General features: G+C 44.0%; 1 protein-coding gene across 3 annotated transcripts in view; it reads left to right on the top strand.

Annotated features, from left to right (window-relative positions):
• Positions 1–19,845, top strand: part of CELSR1 (cadherin EGF LAG seven-pass G-type receptor 1) — a 233,652-nt gene that overhangs the window by 96,548 nt on the left and 117,259 nt on the right. The window lies entirely within an intron of this gene.

Genomic DNA, 19,845 nt, shown 5'->3' with positions numbered 1-19,845 from the left:
TTCACTCTGCAGTCCAGCTCACCCCAAACCATCTCGATTGGGTTCAGGTCTGGTGACTGTGGAGGCTAGGTCATCTGGCATAGCACCCCATCACTCTCCTTCTTGGTCAAATAGCCCTTACACAGCCTGGAGGTGTGTTTGGGGTCATTGCCCTGTTGAAAAATAATTGATGGTCCAACTAAATGCAAACCGGATGGAATAGCATGCCGCTGCAAGATGCTGTGGTAGCCATGCTGGTTCAGTATGCCTTCAATTTTGAATAAATCCCCAACAGTGTCACCAGCAAAGCACCCCCACACCATCACACCTCCTCCATGCTTCACGGTGGGAACCAGGTATGTAGAGTCCATCCTTTCACCTTCTCTGCGTCGCACAAAGACACGGTGGTTGGGACCAAAGATCTCAAATTTGGACTGATCAGACCAAAGCACAGCTTTCCACTGGTCTAATGTCCATTCCTTGTGTTCTTTAGCCCAAACAAGTCTCTTCTGCTTGTTGCCTGTCCTTAGCAGTGGTTTCCTAGCAGCTATTTTACCATGAAGGCCTGCTGCACAAAGTCTCCTCTTAACAGTTGTAGTGATGTGTCTGCTGCTAGAACTCTGTGTGGCATTGACCTGGTCTCTAATCTGAGCTGCTGTTAACCTGCGATTTTTGAGGCTGGTGACTCAGATAAACTTACCCTCAGAAGCAGAGGTGACTCTTGGTCTTCCTTTCCTGGGGCGGTCCTCATGTGAGCCATTTTCTTTGTAGCACTTGATGGTTTTTGCCACTGCACTTGGGGACACTTTCAAAGTTTTCCCAATTTTTCAGACTGACTGACCTTCATTTCTTAAAGTAATGATGGTCACTCGTTTTTCTTTACTTAGCTGCTTTTTTCTTGCCATAATACAAATTCTAACAGTCTATTCAGTAAGACTTTCAGCTGTGTATCCACCAGACTTCTGCTCAACACAACTGATGGTCCCAACCCCATTTATAAGGCAAGAAATCCTACTTATTAAAGGGAACCTGTCACCCCCAAAATGGCTGGTGAGGTAAGCTCACCGGCATCAGGGGCTTATCTACAGCATTCTGTAATGCTGTAGATAAGCCCCCGATGTTACCTGAAAGAGGAGAAAAAGACGTTAGATTATACTCACCCAGGGGCGGTCCCGCTGCTGGTCCGGTCGGATGGGTGTCTCCGGTCCGCTCCGGCGCCTCCCATCTTCGTTCCATGACGTCCTCTTCGGGTATTTATGCCGCGGCTCCGGCGCAGGCGTACTTTGTTTGCCCTGTTGAGGGCAGAGCAAAGTACTGCAGTGCGCAGGCGCCGGGCCTCTCTGACCTTTCCGGCGCCTGCGCACTGCAGTACTTTGCTCTGCCCTCAACAGGGCAAACAAAGTACACCTGCGCCAGAGCCGCGGCGTAAAGACCCGAAGAGGACGTCATGGAATGAAGATGGAGCGGACCGGAGACACCCATCCGACCGGACCGCAGCGGGACCACCCCTGGGTGAGTATAATCTAACGTCTTTTTCTCCTCTTTCAGGTAACATCGGCGGCTTATCTACAGCATTACAGAATGCTGTAGATAAGCCCCTGATACCGGTGAGCTTACCTCACCAGCCATTTTGGGGGTGACAGGTTCCCTTTAAACCTTACAGGGCACACCTGTGAAGTGAATACCATTCCCGGTGACTACCTCTTGAAGCTCATCAAGAGAATGCCAAGAGTGTGCAAAGCAGTCATCAAAGCAAAAGGTGGCTACTTTGAAGAACCTAAAATATAAGACATAATTTCAGTTGTTTCACACTTTTTTGTTAAGTATATAATTCCACATGTGTTAATTCATAGGTTTGATGCCTTCAGTGTGAATGTACAATTTTCATAGTCATGAAAATACAGAAAAATCTTTAAATGAGAAGGTGTGTCCAAACTTTTGGTCTGAACTGTATATAATTGTGGTCGGCATTAGTTCTTAAACAAACACTGAGGCCGGCTGCACACATTCAGCATTCACGATCCAAGTACGAACCACGATTGCCTCGTATGCTTAGAAGGTCGTCAAGTTCAGATCAGAAGACCTGCGGCTGGTCCAGACATAATGTTTCCCAATTGGAATATGCCACACCTTTTAGGATACGCTGCGGTTTTGCATGAGTTTACAGTACCATGTAAGCCTATTGAAAACAAAATCTGCAGTTCACATGCTGCTGAAAACAACGCGCGGAAACGCAGCGGTTTACATTCCGCAGCATGTCAATTCTTTGTGCGGATTTCACTGTGGTTTACACCTGCTCCATAATAGGAATCCGCAGGTGGAATCCGCACAAAAACCGCAGTAAATCCGCTGTAATTCCTCAGTAAATCCACAGGTAATCCGCAGTGCGGTTTACCTGCGAATTTACAAAAACAGGTGCGGAAAAATCCGCAGACATCCCACCTACGTGTGCACATAGCCTTAAAAGGAATCTGTCTCCAGGTTTTTGCTGCACCATCTGAGAGCAGCATGATGTGAAAATAGAGAGCGACCCTGATTCCATTGATGTATCAGTTACTGGGCTTGCTTAAATGATGTCTAAAGTAATAGTTTTATTTTCAAATTCAAAGAAGTTATATGACAACTCGAACTTTTATGCAGTTGATTTACAGGGGTCAAAAAACTGTATTGGGGGAAAAAAACATATTTTGTGTAGACGTAATAACCTACAAATGTCGAGAATTAAAACAAGTAGTAAAAGTGATATTATGGAAAAAAGACAAAACACTTGAGGATGGTTGTAAGTATAAAATCTGGTGAAATGTCCCTTTATAACTTCCAAGTGAAATGATATCTGGGACTGTAACAGATCTCTCGGGAGTTTTCCCCAGTGGCTCGTTCCTTACTTGTTGCAGGAATGTGCCCGCCAGGTCGCCTTATTTCCCCCACATACTTATCTCCTCTAGTTTTCTGATAAGAATTGGCCATGTTTACATGAGAAGGAAAGGTAAAACATAATTGGCAGCGCTTTACATTCTTAACAAATCTCCCTAATGCCAACCTGTAATGGATTCCCGTGTCAGTGCTTCCATGGCGCACAGCTGTGCTCCCACCCAACAGATGCCCACTTCATCCCGTTAACTATTTAGCTGGCCTGGCACCAAATGAGTGTTGTTTTGTTTATACATTCTTTATCTCTTTAAAGCAGGACGAGATGAGAAAATGATGTCCTTGTCTGATTAATTCTGTAAATCATGTAATGGGGGGCTTATACGCCACAAAAATGTCAGCGAAAGGTGGTGTAAAATGGTGTAAAGTTAGACAAAGTTCTAAGTATGCTCCCGATTTCTCACCCATCGGGGGCCACTGTGAGCAATTCAGGACACTGTATGACTAAATCTAATCTAAATTTACACAGTGTAAAAATGAAGATTAGTTAATCTGCCCGCCGTCGTGCTACAGCTTCAGCGTGACGGGAAAGTACAGGAACAGCACAGATGATGGGAGAATAGCTCTGGGCTTTTGTGACAAATTCCTCATTCTTGTTGTTCTGAAAATGTTTGTTAAATACTAGATAAAATGTGCTTGCTTGTTTACTGTCACTGCAAGCATCGGCATACTATGATTTCTACAGGAGTCCATGACAGGTCCTTCTCACCTGCCACCAGTTCTGGCTACACTTTGCGTTTTTTTTCTAGTTCTTGGCTCTGTTGGGGGCTTACATTTGAATCCCAGAAAAATACCATTCAGATGTCTCTCCATCAGACCCTTTTACTTCAGTGAGGCCCACATAATCCTCCTTTCTAGTGGTCTCCAGCCTTTGAGCTTGACCCAATAATGTAGAAAAGGCATCAAGTCTGAATGATCTTTCTTGGTGGATTCAAACAAACTCCCAACGGAGTCAAGAAAGGCAGCAAAATGTCGTCTGAACATAGCCAAAGTTTAATCGCCATCCTTTATGGTATACACACTATTGGTTCCATCAAGTCATAAGTGAAGATAGAGGCTTTCCTGAGAATCCCATTGATTGTAGGTATGCACTCCCTGACCTGTGACGGACCAGAAGGCGAATATAATATACATACAGGTCAGACCCAATCACAAGCTAGTACCATAGTGACTATGCCATAGGTGTGCTGGATAATGTCATGGGGTTTCCTGCCAGTGCATGGCTAGAATGTGACCTTGAAGCTAGTCCTCCATGACGCTGCGCCCGGACTTGGACAAACTCAGGTTGTATAAACAGTGAAAGCAAATATATCCAATACCTGCAGGTTGTGCTTTACTGTCCTACCTGTGGTTGTACTAATAACAGAAACACCTTGCGCTGTGTCAGGGTCTCACATTTTTTGTTTCATGACCAAAGGTTCTGACTCACGTTTAAAGGGAACCTATCTCCAGGTTTTTGCTGCTCCGTCTGAGTGAGGCAGATACCCTGATTCCAGCAATGTGTTACTTACTGGGCTGCTTGCTCTAGTTTTGTTAAAATCCCTGTTTTATCTGCTGCAGATATACCAGTACTCTGAATGTTGAGCTCTGTCTAACCCCGCCCACATCACTGATTGGCAGGTTTCTGCCTATGCACAGTGTACACAGAAAGCTACCAATCAGTTGTGGGGCGGGGTTATTCAGAGCTCATGAATATGGATGACTATACGGCAGCAGGATTACTAGTCCTCTGCTGATAATCTCCTGGGCAAGCAGCACGAGCCACTGTGATAAAGTGTCGCATTTTACAACTGTCACTAAGTTTGTGATATCTAAGAATAAGGCAGTACTGATAAATCCTTCCCAATATTTTCCTGATATGTTCCTGTGGCCATACTGGACTTCTAGAGAAGCTATGATGTTGCCCCAGTGGCCACACCAGTGACAGATCGCTGAGTTTATTAGCCCCATGTACTGTACACAAGAGGAGCGATGTGTCCCTCAGTGTGTATGGCGTAGATATACCATTTCACAAGTCTTCTGGGAGAGCAGCTTGTAACATTATCCCAGACTGCGTCCTGCCCTTCTATTACAAACAATGAATTTTACTTCCAGAGTGCATTAGTCAGCGTTTCCTTAGTAAATGCTGGTCTACAGGTGATTTCAACTATTGGACAGGTTTTTCTTCCTTGAGGCCCAGACTTTATTGAAGGGCGTGAGCAGAAGTGACGGTTACAGGCACACAGCGGGGTGAGGTTCAGGCCCATTTTAAATGTAAACTGTGAACACGTCAGAATATCATTAATTTAATGCTTTTTTGAGAGTTTTCTCTGTTTAAGATCAGAAATTCCTTTATTTAAAAGGTGAAAATCCTTTCTCCCATTATTGACTGAGGCATATTTGTTTTGTATTATCTTGTCTATAGTGTTTCCTACCTTTTATGGTTAGATCTCCTTAGCCAATGTAGAACACTCTCTACTTTGTAGAAACAAGAGGAAATTGGACATTTTTTGCTGCCCAACCTGTTTGAGCTCAAACCACATGCGTTATAAAAGGGAGCAACTCCTATAATTTCACATCAGAGGTTTGTTGTTTCAGCAGTTGCATTATATGGTCGAAATGGTTCACCATCATGATTATGGGATTTAGAAAATCCTGTGCGTATCTCTCCTAACATGATCCTGACCGTCTGTGCGTACTTCTCCTAACATGCTGATCCTCTGACCCCTCTGCATACCTCTCCTAACATGACCCTGACCCTCTGTGCATACCTCAACTAACATGCCGATTCTCTGACTCTATTTGCATACCTTTCCTAAGATGCCAATTCTCTTACCCTCCTTGCTTACTTCTAACATGCTGATTCTCTGACCCTCTGCGTATCTCTCCTAACATGCCGATCCTCTGACCCCCTGTGCGTATCTCTCCTAACATGCCAATCCTCTGACCCTCTGTGCGTATCTCTCCTAACATGCCAATCCTCTGACCATCTGTGCGTATCTCTCCTAACATGCCGATCCTCTGACCCTCTGCGTATCTCTCCTAACATGCCGATCCTCTGACCCTCTGTGCGTATCTCTCCTAACATGCCAATCCTCTGACCATCTGTGCGTATCTCTCCTAACATGCCGATCCTCTGACCCTCTGCGTATCTCTCCTAACATGCCGATCCTCTGACCCTCTGTGCGTATCTCTCCTAACATGCCAATCCTCTGAACCGCTGTGCGTATCTCTCCTAACATGCCGATCCTCTGACCCTCTGCGTATCTCTCCTAACATGCCGATCCTCTGACCCTCTGTGCGTATCTCTCCTAACATGCCGATCCTCTGACCCTCTGTGCGTATCTCTCCTAACATGCCAATCCTCTGACCCTCTGTGCGTATCTCTCCTAACATGCCAATCCTCTGACCATCTGTGCGTATCTCTCCTAACATGCCGATCCTCTGACCCTCTGTGCGTATCTCTCCTAACATGCCAATCCTCTGACCATCTGTGCGTATCTCTCCTAACATGCCGATCCTCTGACCCTCTGCGTATCTCTCCTAACATGCCGATCCTCTGACCCTCTGTGCGTATCTCTCCTGACATGCCAATCCTCTGACCCTCTGTGCGTATCTCTCCTAACATGCCAATCCTCTGACCATCTGTGCGTATCTCTCCTAACATGCCGATCCTCTGACCCTCTGTGCGTATCTCTCCTAACATGCCAATCCTCTGACCATCTGTGCGTATCTCTCCTAACATGCCGATCCTCTGACCCTCTGTGCGTATCTCTCCTAACATGCCGATCCTCTGACCTTCTGTGCGTATCTCTCCTAACATGCCGATCCTCTGACCCTCTGTGCGTATCTCTCCTAACATGCCAATCCTCTGAACCGCTGTGCGTATCTCTCCTAACATGCCGATCCTCTGAACCGCTGTGCGTATCTCTCCTAACATGCCGATCCTCTGACCTTCTGTGCGTATCTCTCCTAACATGCCGATCCTCTGACCCTCTGTGCGTATCTCTCCTAACATGCCAATCCTCTGAACCGCTGTGCGTATCTCTCCTAACATGCCGATCCTCTGACCCTCTGTGCGTATCTCTCCTAACATGCCAATCCTCTGACCCTCTGTGCGCGTATCTCTCCTAACATGCCGATCCTCTGACCCTCTGTGCGTATCTCTCCTAACATGCCAATCCTCTGACCCTCTGTGCGCGTATCTCTCCTAACATGCCGATCCTCTGACCCTTTGTGCGTATCTCTCCTAACATGCCGATTTTCTTACCCTGTGTGTGTACTTCTAACATGCCAATTCTCTGACCGTCTGTGCGTATCTCTGCTAACATGGCGATTCTCTGATCCTCTGTGTATCGCTCCTAACATGTCAATTCTCTGACCCTGTGTGCGTACCTTTTCTAACCTGCCATTTCTCTGACCCTCTGTGCGTACCTCTTCTAACATGCGGATTCTGTTGCCCTCTGTGCGTACTTCTCCTAACATGCCGATTCTCTGACCCCCTGCCTTTTCTGTGCTGCTCATCATATTCTTCAGTGCTGTACACTTCAGCCATGGTTATGTTCGTATAGTCTTGGCAGTGTGTGATTATTGGACTCTTAGCTTTATAAATTGTATGTTTGTTACTATTATGCTTTGTTTTTATAGCGCCATCATATTGTGCAGCACTTTACAGACAAAATCACTGTCCCTATTGGGGCTCACAATCTAGATTGCCTATCAGTATGTCTTTGGAGTGTGAGAGGAAACTGTAGAACCCGGAAGCAATCCACACAAACAGCGGGAGAACATACAAACTAATTGCAGAAGTTGTCCTTGGTGGGATTTGAGTTTTGTTGTTAAATATATATTCTTCTGTTTTATTTTTTTTTTCTTTGTGAATATTTTTATATGTAAACTGCATGATGACAATTCTTGATAAAAAATAGGTATTGTTGCTAATGTAATCATAGGTACTGTCATAGGTCCAACAGTAGAATTTGGCTTCTGAAGATTGATCCTATCTGAACCTTGTTGTCTGCTACCTCCGGTAGACTAAACACCGCAACCGAGTAGATTAAAGTTGACCAAACTCTTGGGTTTCAGTGGGACCTAATGACCATCTGATGTGTATGGGGGCCTCCTGACTTTTCTGGGACAGATGACGTTAGCGGCCAGAACGATTTGGGCAATTTAAATGCAAACTTCCAATCTTTTTGTTTTCAGGGGATGATAAACGTGACACCAGAGGGATCTGGCAGCGGCCCCCCCACCCTCTTAAAAACACATGCTCAATTGCATAACCGCTTATTCACATTTTTCTATTATGAGTTTCTACTAGTGGTTGCTGGTTGCACTGGTGAGCAATCAGTGTTGTATCTCTACCTAGTCATGACACCACCCAAAACCCTGAGTAACTCTATCTGGGACAGACTCAACACTGGCTGCAGGCGGTGGAATACCAGCAGATGAGTCAAGTCCTGTAGTAACCCTTACCCTGCCATAGGCCAAAGACGCATACTCATCAACAAATGGCACTCTTCTTTCTGAAAGGCCACAATATATGATGTTTCTCCCTAACTGCCCATTTTGTAGAGGTGCATTGGAGGAGAGGTGTGTACCCTACTTTTCTATGGATATAGAATTAAACATCTACAGAGTTGTAAAGTGAGGTGCATTGTTTATCTACACATATGAATGGCAATTATTTTCGTGTTGGCTTTTATGTTCTTTATTTATTTATGTAGTAATAGTCCCTTTGAAAATACACCTGAATGCTTTTTTTGGATGCCGTATCAGCTTACTGTGTGGCTTCAGAGAGGCCGAACATCTTGGACTCTGGCAGACATCTTCTTTTCTGCATTATGGTTCTTCATTTTAGTATCGATTGTTTTAGAGGTTTCTCTGCACTCGTGTCACCTGTCGGCTCACCTGTAGTGAAGGTGCCAAGTCTGATGAGGAGACCAGATCCTTAGATGTCGTGCGCTGCATGCACAGTTTTGCCACAACTATGGCAGGAATTCCACTGGTGACAAGTGGCTGAGTTGCTGGAGGTCAACAGGAGGGAAACAATAAATCTGAAGTGACAACTGCTTAGGGGGTAATATGGGTAACCAGTATGGTTTTGGGTAGCAGCTGTAATATCATTGGAATGAGTGACTGCACAGTGCACCGAAATAACAGCTACAAGTGGCCTTAGATGTATACTGTAATGTAGTGTTACTTAGAGATTTGGAAAACATGGGGTTGTGCAGCAAAGTATTGTTAAAGCTGTACCGACTGACATTTTATTGCCAGTAGTGTGGGAAAGTGTGGGAAAAGTCACAGCTGAGTGAGACAAAGACGCCGTCATAGGTAGGAGTCTGAATGTTTGGCCTCCTGGATTACGCCAGCTTCAGATCCTACGGGCTTCATGTTTGACCTCCTGGATTACACCAGCCTCAGATCCTAAGGGCATCATGTTTGACCTCCTGGTCTAGACCAGCCTCAGATCCTACGGGCTTCATGTTTGACCTCCTGGATTACACCAGCCTCAGATCCTAAGGGCATCATGTTTGACCTCCTGGTCTAGACCAGCCTCAGATCCTACGGGCTTCATGTTTGACCTCCTGGATTATGCCAGCCTCAGATCCTAAGGGCCTCATGTTTGACCTCCTGGTCTAGACCAGCCTCAGATCCTACGGGCTTCATGTTTGACCTCCTGGATTACGCCAGCCTCAGATCCTAAGGGCATCATGTTTGTCGACCTGGATTACGCTAGCCTCAGATCCTAATGCCATCATGTTTGACCTCCTGAACTAAGCCAGCCTCAGATCCTAATGGCATCATGTTTGACCTCCTGGACTAGGCCAGCCTCAGATCCTAATGGCATCATGTTTGACCTCCTGGATTATGCCAGTCTCTGTTCCTAAGAGCATCATGTTTGACTGGCTGGTTGTAAACAGCTTCAAATTGGGCAGTAAATTACTGCTTAGAGAGAATTCACTCAGTTTTGTGATTTAAAGTTGACAATAGATTATGGTAAAAGCCTGCTGTCAGCGGTTTTGACTTTGAAAACTGCTGACAGTACTAGAAAGCAGACCCTGAAAACTGTTTAACCAGTTCAGGACCAGGCTATGTTATCCCCTTCTCGACCAGTCACATTTTTGAGTTTTTTCATATGTGCTTTTAATAACCTCTCTGATATTTTTTCTCCTTTGGAAACTCATATCGTTTTTGCCTCTTTTTTTCACAATGTATGGGGCTTTTTTTTTTTAGAACTGATTTAAAAATGTATTGATTTTTCACTTTTTTTGATGCCCACTATTGCATTGTTAGAAACTACTTTAGTACGTTCCTCTTTCCACAGAAATTATATTTATATATTGGACAAATTTGGGGGTTGGGCTTGAAACAGCGATTCAGACAGACAGTGTCTTTTTCTTTTTTTAAGTTTTATTTTTTTGTTAATGCTTTTTTTATGTTTTTGATTGTTTTTTTAATATTTATTTTACAACCCCCCCATAAGGTCTTTGGGGACGGTGTTTTAACATATTAATACATTTTATTGCTGATTTCCCCTGTAACTGGTATATTTTTCCAGTTACAGTGTAATTTCAGCACCCTGCTTGCATAGCAGAGCAGTGCCCTACCTACACCTTATTATATATAGGCAGGGTATGGAAGAGGAAGCACTGTCAGTGCTTCCTAATCTATACACAGAAGCACTAGTTCAGCTCTGTGTATACAGAGATCGAACTTGATAAACATGGTAATAAATTATGTTTATCTTCATCCTGGAAGTCTGGCAGTCAGTTTCCAGCCTCTAGAGCTGCACGATCTTGTGTTAGCTGCTTAGGCACCTTGCATTGATATTTTAGAACATCATTCATCATTGCAGGACAAAGTGTGGACTTCCCAGAAGTATAAAGTCTATGGCAGTCCAGAAGTAATTAAGCATACCTGTATATTTTTTTGTTGCTATAATCAAGACCAAGAGAGGGAACTTTATTTTATTTACTTATATAGCACTTTCATATTCCACAGAACTTTCCAGACATTATCATCACAACCTAAGTTCCCTATTAGTGTATCTTTGGAGTGAGGGAGGAAACCCACACAAATACACACAGAACATGCAAGCTCCTTACATATGTTGTCCTTTGTAGGATTTGAACCCAGGACACCAGCGCTGCAAATCAGCCCAAACATTGAAGGCAGGCTGTCTGTTGTTGTGCAGTTGCTCTGGGCTGTGTGCGGGAGGTTTTGGGGAGTGTTCCATGCAGAGATCCCTGCGCAGTGCACATGAAGAGACCAACTTCAACTGCTGACGGCTTTTAAATGCTTTTTGCAGGTTATGTTAGGCTATGTGCCCACGTTCAGGATTGTTCGCAGAATTTTCCTGATCAAAACCGGACTCCTTTCGCAGGAAATCCGTTCGCGTTTTTCTCTGGAGCGTCACAAAACAATAATATAGCGGCAAATCCGCAGATTTTCTGTAAAATTAATGAACATGCTTTTTTTCTGCGATGCGATTTTTTTGCGGAAAAAAACGCACCATGGGTACAAAAATTGCATTAAATTAATGGGATGCCTAATGTAGGCATTTTTTAAGCGTTTTTGCAGTGGAAAACTGCTGCAAAAACGCTAAAAAAACGCTAAAAATCTGGAATGTGGGCACATAGCCTTAAAGTCTGTTTTTTTCCGTAAACATTGCCACTTTTCTGCAATGGCTATGTCTGGTATTGCAGCCCTACTATTGCAAATAGAGTTTCAATGCTCAGAACAAAAGAACAAACTATGTATAAAAGTGGCTCTGTTTCTGGAAAAATAAAACACCTATTTTTTTTCTAATCCTGGACATCCCCTTCAGGGCAGTTGGGCTGTCAGATCATGTCCTTTGAGACTGGAACCTGTCTTCATTGGATGATTTATGCCTTGTGCATTTATTAGAAGGTGGATCTTGCTATTAAATAGACAAGCTGTATTATTCATGTGTGTCCATCATGCGCTCTGTAAAAGGTTTATACCTGTATTTAGGCAGTGAAATGGCTGTAGTCACATCTTTACTATAGCCTAAGCTGGTGTATTGTTTGCTTCATAAATTATTTAATAATGAATTATTTTAGATTAATCCCTTTGCTGTCAAATTAGCCTGTAGGACACAGCACATTCTGGTTTGTTGACAGATGTTCTCTGTGCAAACACAGGCTGCCATTCCTTACATTTTTATTTGACATTTTAGCACCTATGTAGTGTGCTTGGACAATGCGCTGTTGTCACCCACTTTATAATGATTCTTCCTTTGCGTCTTTTGCACGTAAATGTAGAAAGCATTAAGGTTTGTGAACGTTGGGTTTTGGGTTCTTGTTTGCTATGGCATGTCACCATCTGAAACCTGTCCTAAAAAGTGGATTCAATGAATTCATATAGCGCTGCTGCTAGAAATCTGTGTAATGATCCGCCCTTTCATCCCAAACACTGACAACCCATAGATAATAGCATGGACTGTATCAAGGCACAGTTTTGCACAATCAATAACAATTTAAAGAGTAACCGTCATTTTATTTTGTATTTAATAAATAGAGCACATGAAAATAAGCAACTTTGTGATACAGTTTATCAGAGGAATCTGCTTCTTTCTCCTCCTGGACTGCTCTTTCATTGTCCATCCATAGGTAAGAATGTGTATTGAGTGAAGACAGATTTTCCTAATACTGAGATAAGTGATGACTGTTGGTGCTTTTAATATTATATGGAAAGCGGATGAGGAGGGAGGCTCAGAATTCTGCTAGAAGTTGTCCGAAAGTTGTTTCCAGTAAAACATTGAGCACCAACTGTCATCTCCTATCTCCGTAATAAGAAGATATGTGGTCGCTGAAGACAGATTGTCCATGTGATTAGGGAATTTTGAGAATGAATGATCAGTTCTCTCAGAGAAAGAAGCAGATATCCCTGATAAGATACGGTATATTACAAAGTTTTTATATTCTTGTGTATTATTGATTAAAATGATGGTTACTCTTTAATAATCCTCAATGAAGGAAAGTCTCAGTATCTTATGTTGTGGGAACATTGGTCCTAACCAAACCCAAACTTGTTATCTAGATGAAATTTATACCTTTGTCTGCCGCGTGCCACCTGCATGGCTAAATGTTGGGTTTACCAGATGAACCATAGAGTTTACAGTGAGCCCAGACCATACTCTGGAAAATGATGTGCCGGACTACTGATAACAATCAGCTTTCATCTGTTTCATCCTTCTGAAAACAGGAAACACATTTTTCTATTGATTAAAGTGTTATGCGTGGCTCCAGTGGCAGCCGTCCAAAACTAATGTCCCTTTCTCCCCCATGTGCCTAATGTGATGTCACTAATGCAAACAACACGTATATGTTATAATTCTCTGCGCACACGTCCTCATACACCTGCTGGTTTGCATGCAGATAGTGTCCAGCTTATACTAACGGATCTGAAAGGTGTGGCAAGTTCCGCTAGATTATATCATCTGCTTTATTCCATACAGCACGACAACGTTTCATAGAAAACAGGACCTAATGACGAGACATGGCCAAGTGAACAATAAACTACGGAAATAAATAGCTCCGTATTTTTATTTGGGGAAATATTTGGGTGGTTATTGTCTTTGCCTCACCACCACAGGGATATAAGCATTACAGGCTCCTCATGCAAGTCAGTAGATTCTTCTAGTAATGCATGGGTGTGTTAGGTTCTCCATGATGGCAGCCTTGAATGGGGATTTCACACTATTAGCTGAGTAAGTCCAGTAGACATTGGGTAATGATCTGTTTTCTTTGTTTTGGCACTGCAGAACAAAATTCAAGAAAACATGCCATCTGATTTCTGCTGCCCGAACCAAGTGCAGAATGAATCAGACACTGGCTGGTATGTTTTACTCTGAATGTTAGAGCCGGGGACTATGTGTCTGATTAGTCCAAGGTAGGTCCCTGGCAGCTTCTCCTGGTCCCATACTCTTTAACTGATAGGTCTCTCCTTACACCTCACTCCCCATTTACCGATAGGTCTCTCCTTACACCTCACTCCCTTTTTACTGATAGGTCTCTTCTTACACCTCACTCCCCTATTACCAATAAGTCTCTCCTTACACCTCACTCCCCTTTTACCAATAGGTCTCTCCTTACACCTCACTCCCCTTTTACCAATAGGTCTCTCCTTACACCTCACTCCCCTTTTACCAATAGGTCTCTCCTTACACCTCACTCCCCTTTTACCAATAGGTCTCTCCTTACACCTCACCTCCCTTTTACCAATAGGTCTCTCCTTACACCTCACTCCCCTTTTACCAATAGGTCTCTCCTTACACCTCACTCCCCTTTTACCAATAGGTCTCTCCTTACACCTCACTCCCCTTTTACCAATAGGTCTCTCCTTACACCTCACTCCCCTTTTACCAATAGGTCTCTCCTTACACCTCACCTCCCTTTTACCAATAGGTCTCTCCTTACACCTCACTCCCCTTTTACCAATAGGTCTCTCCTTACACCTCACTCCCCTTTTACCAATAGGTCTCTCCTTACACCTCACTCCCCTTTTACCAATAGGTCTCTCCTTACACCTCACCTCCCTTTTACCAATAGGTCTCTCCTTACACCTCACTCCCCTTTTACCAATAGGTCTCTCCTTACACCTCACTCCCCTTTTACCAATAGGTCTCTCCTTACACCTCACTCCCCTTTTACCAATAGGTCTCTCCTTACACCTCACTCCCCTTTTACCAATAGGTCTCTCCTTACACCTCTCTCCCCTTTTACCAATAGGTCCGTCCTTACACCTCACTCCCCTTTTACCAATAGGTCTCTCCTTACACCTCACTCCCCTTTTACCAATAGGTCTCTCCTTACACCTCACCTCCCTTTTACCAATAGGTCTCTCCTTACACCTCACTCCCCTTTTACCAATAGGTCTCTCCTTACACCTCACTCCCCTTTTACCAATAGGTCTCTCCTTACACCTCACTCCCCTTTTACCAATAGGTCTCTCCTTACACCTCACTCCCCTTTTACCAATAGGTCTCTCCTTACACCTCACTCCCCTTTTACCAATAGGTCTCTCCTTACACCTCACCTCCCTTTTACCAATAGGTCTCTCCTTACACCTCACTCCCCTTTTACCAATAGGTCTCTCCTTACACCTCACTCCCCTTTTACCAATAGGTCTCTCCTTACACCTCACTCCCCTTTTACCAATAGGTCTCTCCTTACACCTCACTCCCCTTTTACCAATAGGTCTCTCCTTACACCTCTCTCCCCTTTTACCAATAGGTCCGTCCTTACACCTCACTCCCCTTTTACCAATAGGTCTCTCCTTACACCTCACTCCCCTTTTACCAATAGGTCTCTCCTTACACCTCACCTCCCTTTTACCAATAGGTCTCTCCTTACACCTCACTCCCCTTTTACCAATAGGTCTCTCCTTACACCTCACTCCCCTTTTACCAATAGGTCTCTCCTTACACCTCACTCCCCTTTTACCAATAGGTCTCTCCTTACACCTCACTCCCCTTTTACTGATATGTCTTCTTACTCCTCACTCCCTTTTTACTGATAGGTCTCTCCTTACTCCTCACTCGCTTTTTACTGATAGGTCTCTCCTTACTCCTCACTCCCTTTTTACTGATAGGTCTCTCATTACTCCTCACTCCCTTTTTACTGATAGGTCTCTCATTACTCCTCACTCCCTTTTTACTGATAGGTCTCTTATTACTCCTCACTCCCTTTTTACTGATAGGTCTCTCCTTACACCTCACTCCCCTTTTACTGATAGGTCTCCTTACTCCTCACTCCCCTGTTACTGAAAGGTCTCTCCTTACTCCTCACTCCCTTTTTACTGATAGGTCTCTCCTTACGCCTCACTCCCTTGTTACTGATAGGTCTCACATTACTCCTCACTCCCTTTTTACTGATAGGTCTCTCCTTACTCCTCACTCCCTTTTTACTGATAGGTCTCTCCTTACGCCTCACTCCCCTGTTACTGATAGGTCCGTCCTTACTCCTCACTCCCTTTTTACTGATAGGTCTCTCCTTACTCCTCACTCCCTTTTTACTGATAGGTCCGTCCTTACACCTCACTCCCCTGTTACTGATAGGTCCGTCCTTACTCCTCACTCCCTTTTTACTGATAGGTCTCTCCTTACTCCTCACTCCCTTTTTACTGATAGGTCTCTCCTTACGCCTCACTCCCCTGTTACTGATAGGTCTGTCCTTACTCCTCACTCCCTTTTTAATGATAGGTCCGTCCTTACTCCTCACTCCCTTATTACTGATAGGTCCATCTTTACGCCTCACTCCCCTGTTACTGATAGGTCCGTCCTTACACCTCACTCCCTTTTTACTGAGAGGTCTCTCCTTACTCCTCACTCCCTTTTTACTGATAGGTCTCTCCTTACACCTCACTCCCTTTTTACTGATAGGTCTCTCCTTACTCCTCACTCCCTTTTTACTGATAGGTCTCTCCTTACACCTCACTCCCCTTTTACTGATAGGTCTCCTTACTCCTCACTTCCTTTTTACTGATAGGTCCGTCCTTACACCTCACTCCCCTGTTACTGATAGGTCCGTCCTTATTCCTCACTCCCTTTTTACTGATAGGTCTCTCCTTATGCCTCACTCTCCTTTTACTGGTCGGTCTCTCCTGATACCTCCCTCCCCTTTTACTTATGGGTCTCTCCATACATCTCACTCCCTTTTTACAGATAGGTCTCTCCTTACACCTCACTCCCTTTTTACTGATAGGTCTCTCCTTATACCCCACTCCCCTTTTACTGATGGGTCTCTCCATACATCTCACTCCCTTTTTACCGATAGGTCTCTACTTACTCCTCACTCCCTTTTTACTGATAGGTCTTCTTACTCCTCACTCCCTTTTTACTGATAGGTCTCTCCTTACGCCTCACTCCCCTTTTACTGATAGGTCTCTCCTTACGCCTCACTCCCCTTTTACTGATAGGTCTCTCCTTATACCTCACTCCCTTTTTACTGATAGGTCTCTCCTTACTCCTCACTCCCTTTTTACTGATAGGTCTTCTTACTCCTCACTCCCTTTTCACTGATAGGTCTCTCCTTATGCCTCACTCCCCCTTTACTGATAGGTCTCTCCATACATCTCACTCCCTTTTTACCGATAGGTCTCTACTTACTACTCACTCCCTTTTTACTGATAGGTCTCTCCTTACTCCTCACTCCCTTTTTACTGATAGGTCTCCATACATCTCACTCCCTTTTTACTGATAGGTCTCTCCTTATACCTCACTCCCTTTTTACTGATAGGTCTCTCCTTACTCCTCACTCCCTTTTTACTGATAGGTCTTCTTACTCCTCACTCCCTTTTTACTGATAGGTCTCTCCTTACGCCTCACTCCCCTTTTACTGATAGGTCTCTCCTTACGCCTCACTCCCCTTTTACTGATAGGTCTCTCCTTACGCCTCACTCCCCTTTTACTGATAGGTCTCTCCTTATACCTCACTCCCTTTTTACTGATAGGTCTCTCCTTACTCCTCACTCCCTTTTTACTGATAGGTCTTCTTACTCCTCACTCCCTTTTCACTGATAGGTCTCTCCTTATGCCTCACTCCCCCTTTACTGATAGGTCTCTCCATACATCTCACTCCCTTTTTACCGATAGGTCTCTACTTACTACTCACTCCCTTTTTACTGATAGGTCTCTCCTTACTCCTCACTCCCTTTTTACTGATAGGTCTCCATACATCTCACTCCCTTTTTACCGATAGGCCTCTCCTTACGCCTCACTTCCTTTTACTGATAGGTCTCTCCTTACACCTCACTTCCTTTTTACTGTAGGTCTCTCCTTACACCTCACTTCCTTTTACTGATAGGTCTCTCCTTACGCCTCACTTCCTTTTACTGATAGGTCTCTCCTTACTCCTCACTCCCTTTTTACTGATAGGTCTTCTTACTCCTCACTCCCTTTTTACTGATAGGTCTCTCCTTACGCCTCACTCCCCTTTTACTGATAGGTCTCTCCTTACGCCTCACTCCCCTTTTACTGATAGGTCTCTCCTTATACCTCACTCCCTTTTTACTGATAGGTCTCTCCTTACTCCTCACTCCCTTTTTACTGATAGGTCTTCTTACTCCTCACTCCCTTTTCACTGATAGGTCTCTCCTTATGCCTCACTCCCCCTTTACTGATAGGTCTCTCCATACATCTCACTCCCTTTTTACCGATAGGTCTCTACTTACTACTCACTCCCTTTTTACTGATAGGTCTCTCCTTACTCCTCACTCCCTTTTTACTGATAGGTCTCCATACATCTCACTCCCTTTTTACCGATAGGCCTCTCCTTACGCCTCACTTCCTTTTACTGATAGGTCTCTCCTTACACCTCACTTCCTTTTACTGATATGTTCGTCCTTACTCCTCACTCCCTTTTTACTGATAGGTCTCTCCTTACTCCTCACTCCCTTTTTACTGATAGGTCTCCATACATCTCACTCCCTTTTTACCGATAGGCCTCTCCTTACGCCTCACTTCCTTTTACTGATAGGTCTCTCCTTACACCTCACTTCCTTTTTACTGTAGGTCTCTCCTTACTCCTCACTCCCTTTTTACTGATAGGTCTCCATACATCTCACTCCCTTTTTACCGATAGGCCTCTCCTTACGCCTCACTTCCTTTTACTGATAGGTCTCTCCTTACACCTCACTTCCTTTTTACTGTAGGTCTCTCCTTACTCCTCACTTCATTTTTACTGATAGGTCTCTCCTTACACCTCACTCCCTTTTTACTGATAGGTCTGTCCCTACACCTCACTCCCTTTTTACTGATAGATCTTCTTACTCCTCACTCACCTTTTTACTGTAGGTCTCTCCTTACACCTCACTCCCTTTTTTACTGATAGGTCTCTTCTTACACCTCACTCACCTCTTTTACTGATAGTTTCTCCTTACATCTCACTCCCTTTTTGCAGAAAGATCTCTCTTTACGACTCACTTCATTTTTACAGATAGAGATCTGTCAGTCAAAGAGAGTGGGGACCTGCCTCACACTGGTCAGCTGAAACACATGAGCTCTGATTCTTTATTTGCTGGGATTTTTTAAAAGTCACTTTTCTGTTTTTGTCTTGTGGTATTCGCCGAAGTTTATTGCTCCAGTTTCATCAAAATGGCGCATGAGGTTCATGAATTTTGGTGCAAAGTTCTTAAATTAAAGTTCTTGTTCTTAAACATTTTTGCAGCTTTATGAGCAAAAAGCCTCAACATATGTGACTTTTGAGAACCAGGCATAATACTATACCAGGTGGGTTGCCAAATTTTGTGACTTTTTAAAAAGTCGCAATTGAAAAATCAGGCAAAGAAATCTGGAATCACTAAACTCTGCCAAGAAAGTGGAAAACAAAAAAATAACAGGCAATATAGACGTCAAAAAAAGTGTAAGCAAAAAAACACAAAATTATACAAACAACTTTCGTAAAGGCATTAATGAATCAGGGCCATAGTCCCTAGCGGCATTTAGATAGAACGCTACTATGCACAAATAGGAAGAAACATGATATTCTAAAGGGACATAAAGAAGCTGACCAGGGACCTACCGACTTTGCAAAGCCTACCAAAGATTTCAGAGTAAAAAATTCCATGCATCTTTCCATTCTGTATCATGATGCCTGTTGTTCGTGCAGAATGAATGTTATGACAGGTTCTTTCTTTGAGGGAGCCAGCAAGGGGCAGAACATGTGGGCAGGCACGCCAAAATGCTCTGCAGCGGTAAGGGTGCGGGCACTGAAGGCCTGTGCGTGGTGTGAACTGTCCTTTGGTGCTGACAAGCTCCCGTTAAGGAGCATACTGTGAGCAAGGCAGGAGACAGTGTGCGGCATAGCCTGCCAGTCATAGGATCTCTGTAGTGATGGAAGACTGGTGACCTCTCGAAGGCTGAGTATGATACAGTAGTTGTCGTGACACGAACCTGATACCTAATACTGATGACACACGCCCAGGAACTAGACG

Source organism: Ranitomeya variabilis, chromosome 5 (assembly GCF_051348905.1).
Source record: "Ranitomeya variabilis isolate aRanVar5 chromosome 5, aRanVar5.hap1, whole genome shotgun sequence".
NCBI lineage: Eukaryota > Metazoa > Chordata > Amphibia > Anura > Dendrobatidae > Ranitomeya > Ranitomeya variabilis.
This window is presented reverse-complemented; position numbering and strand designations above follow the sequence as displayed.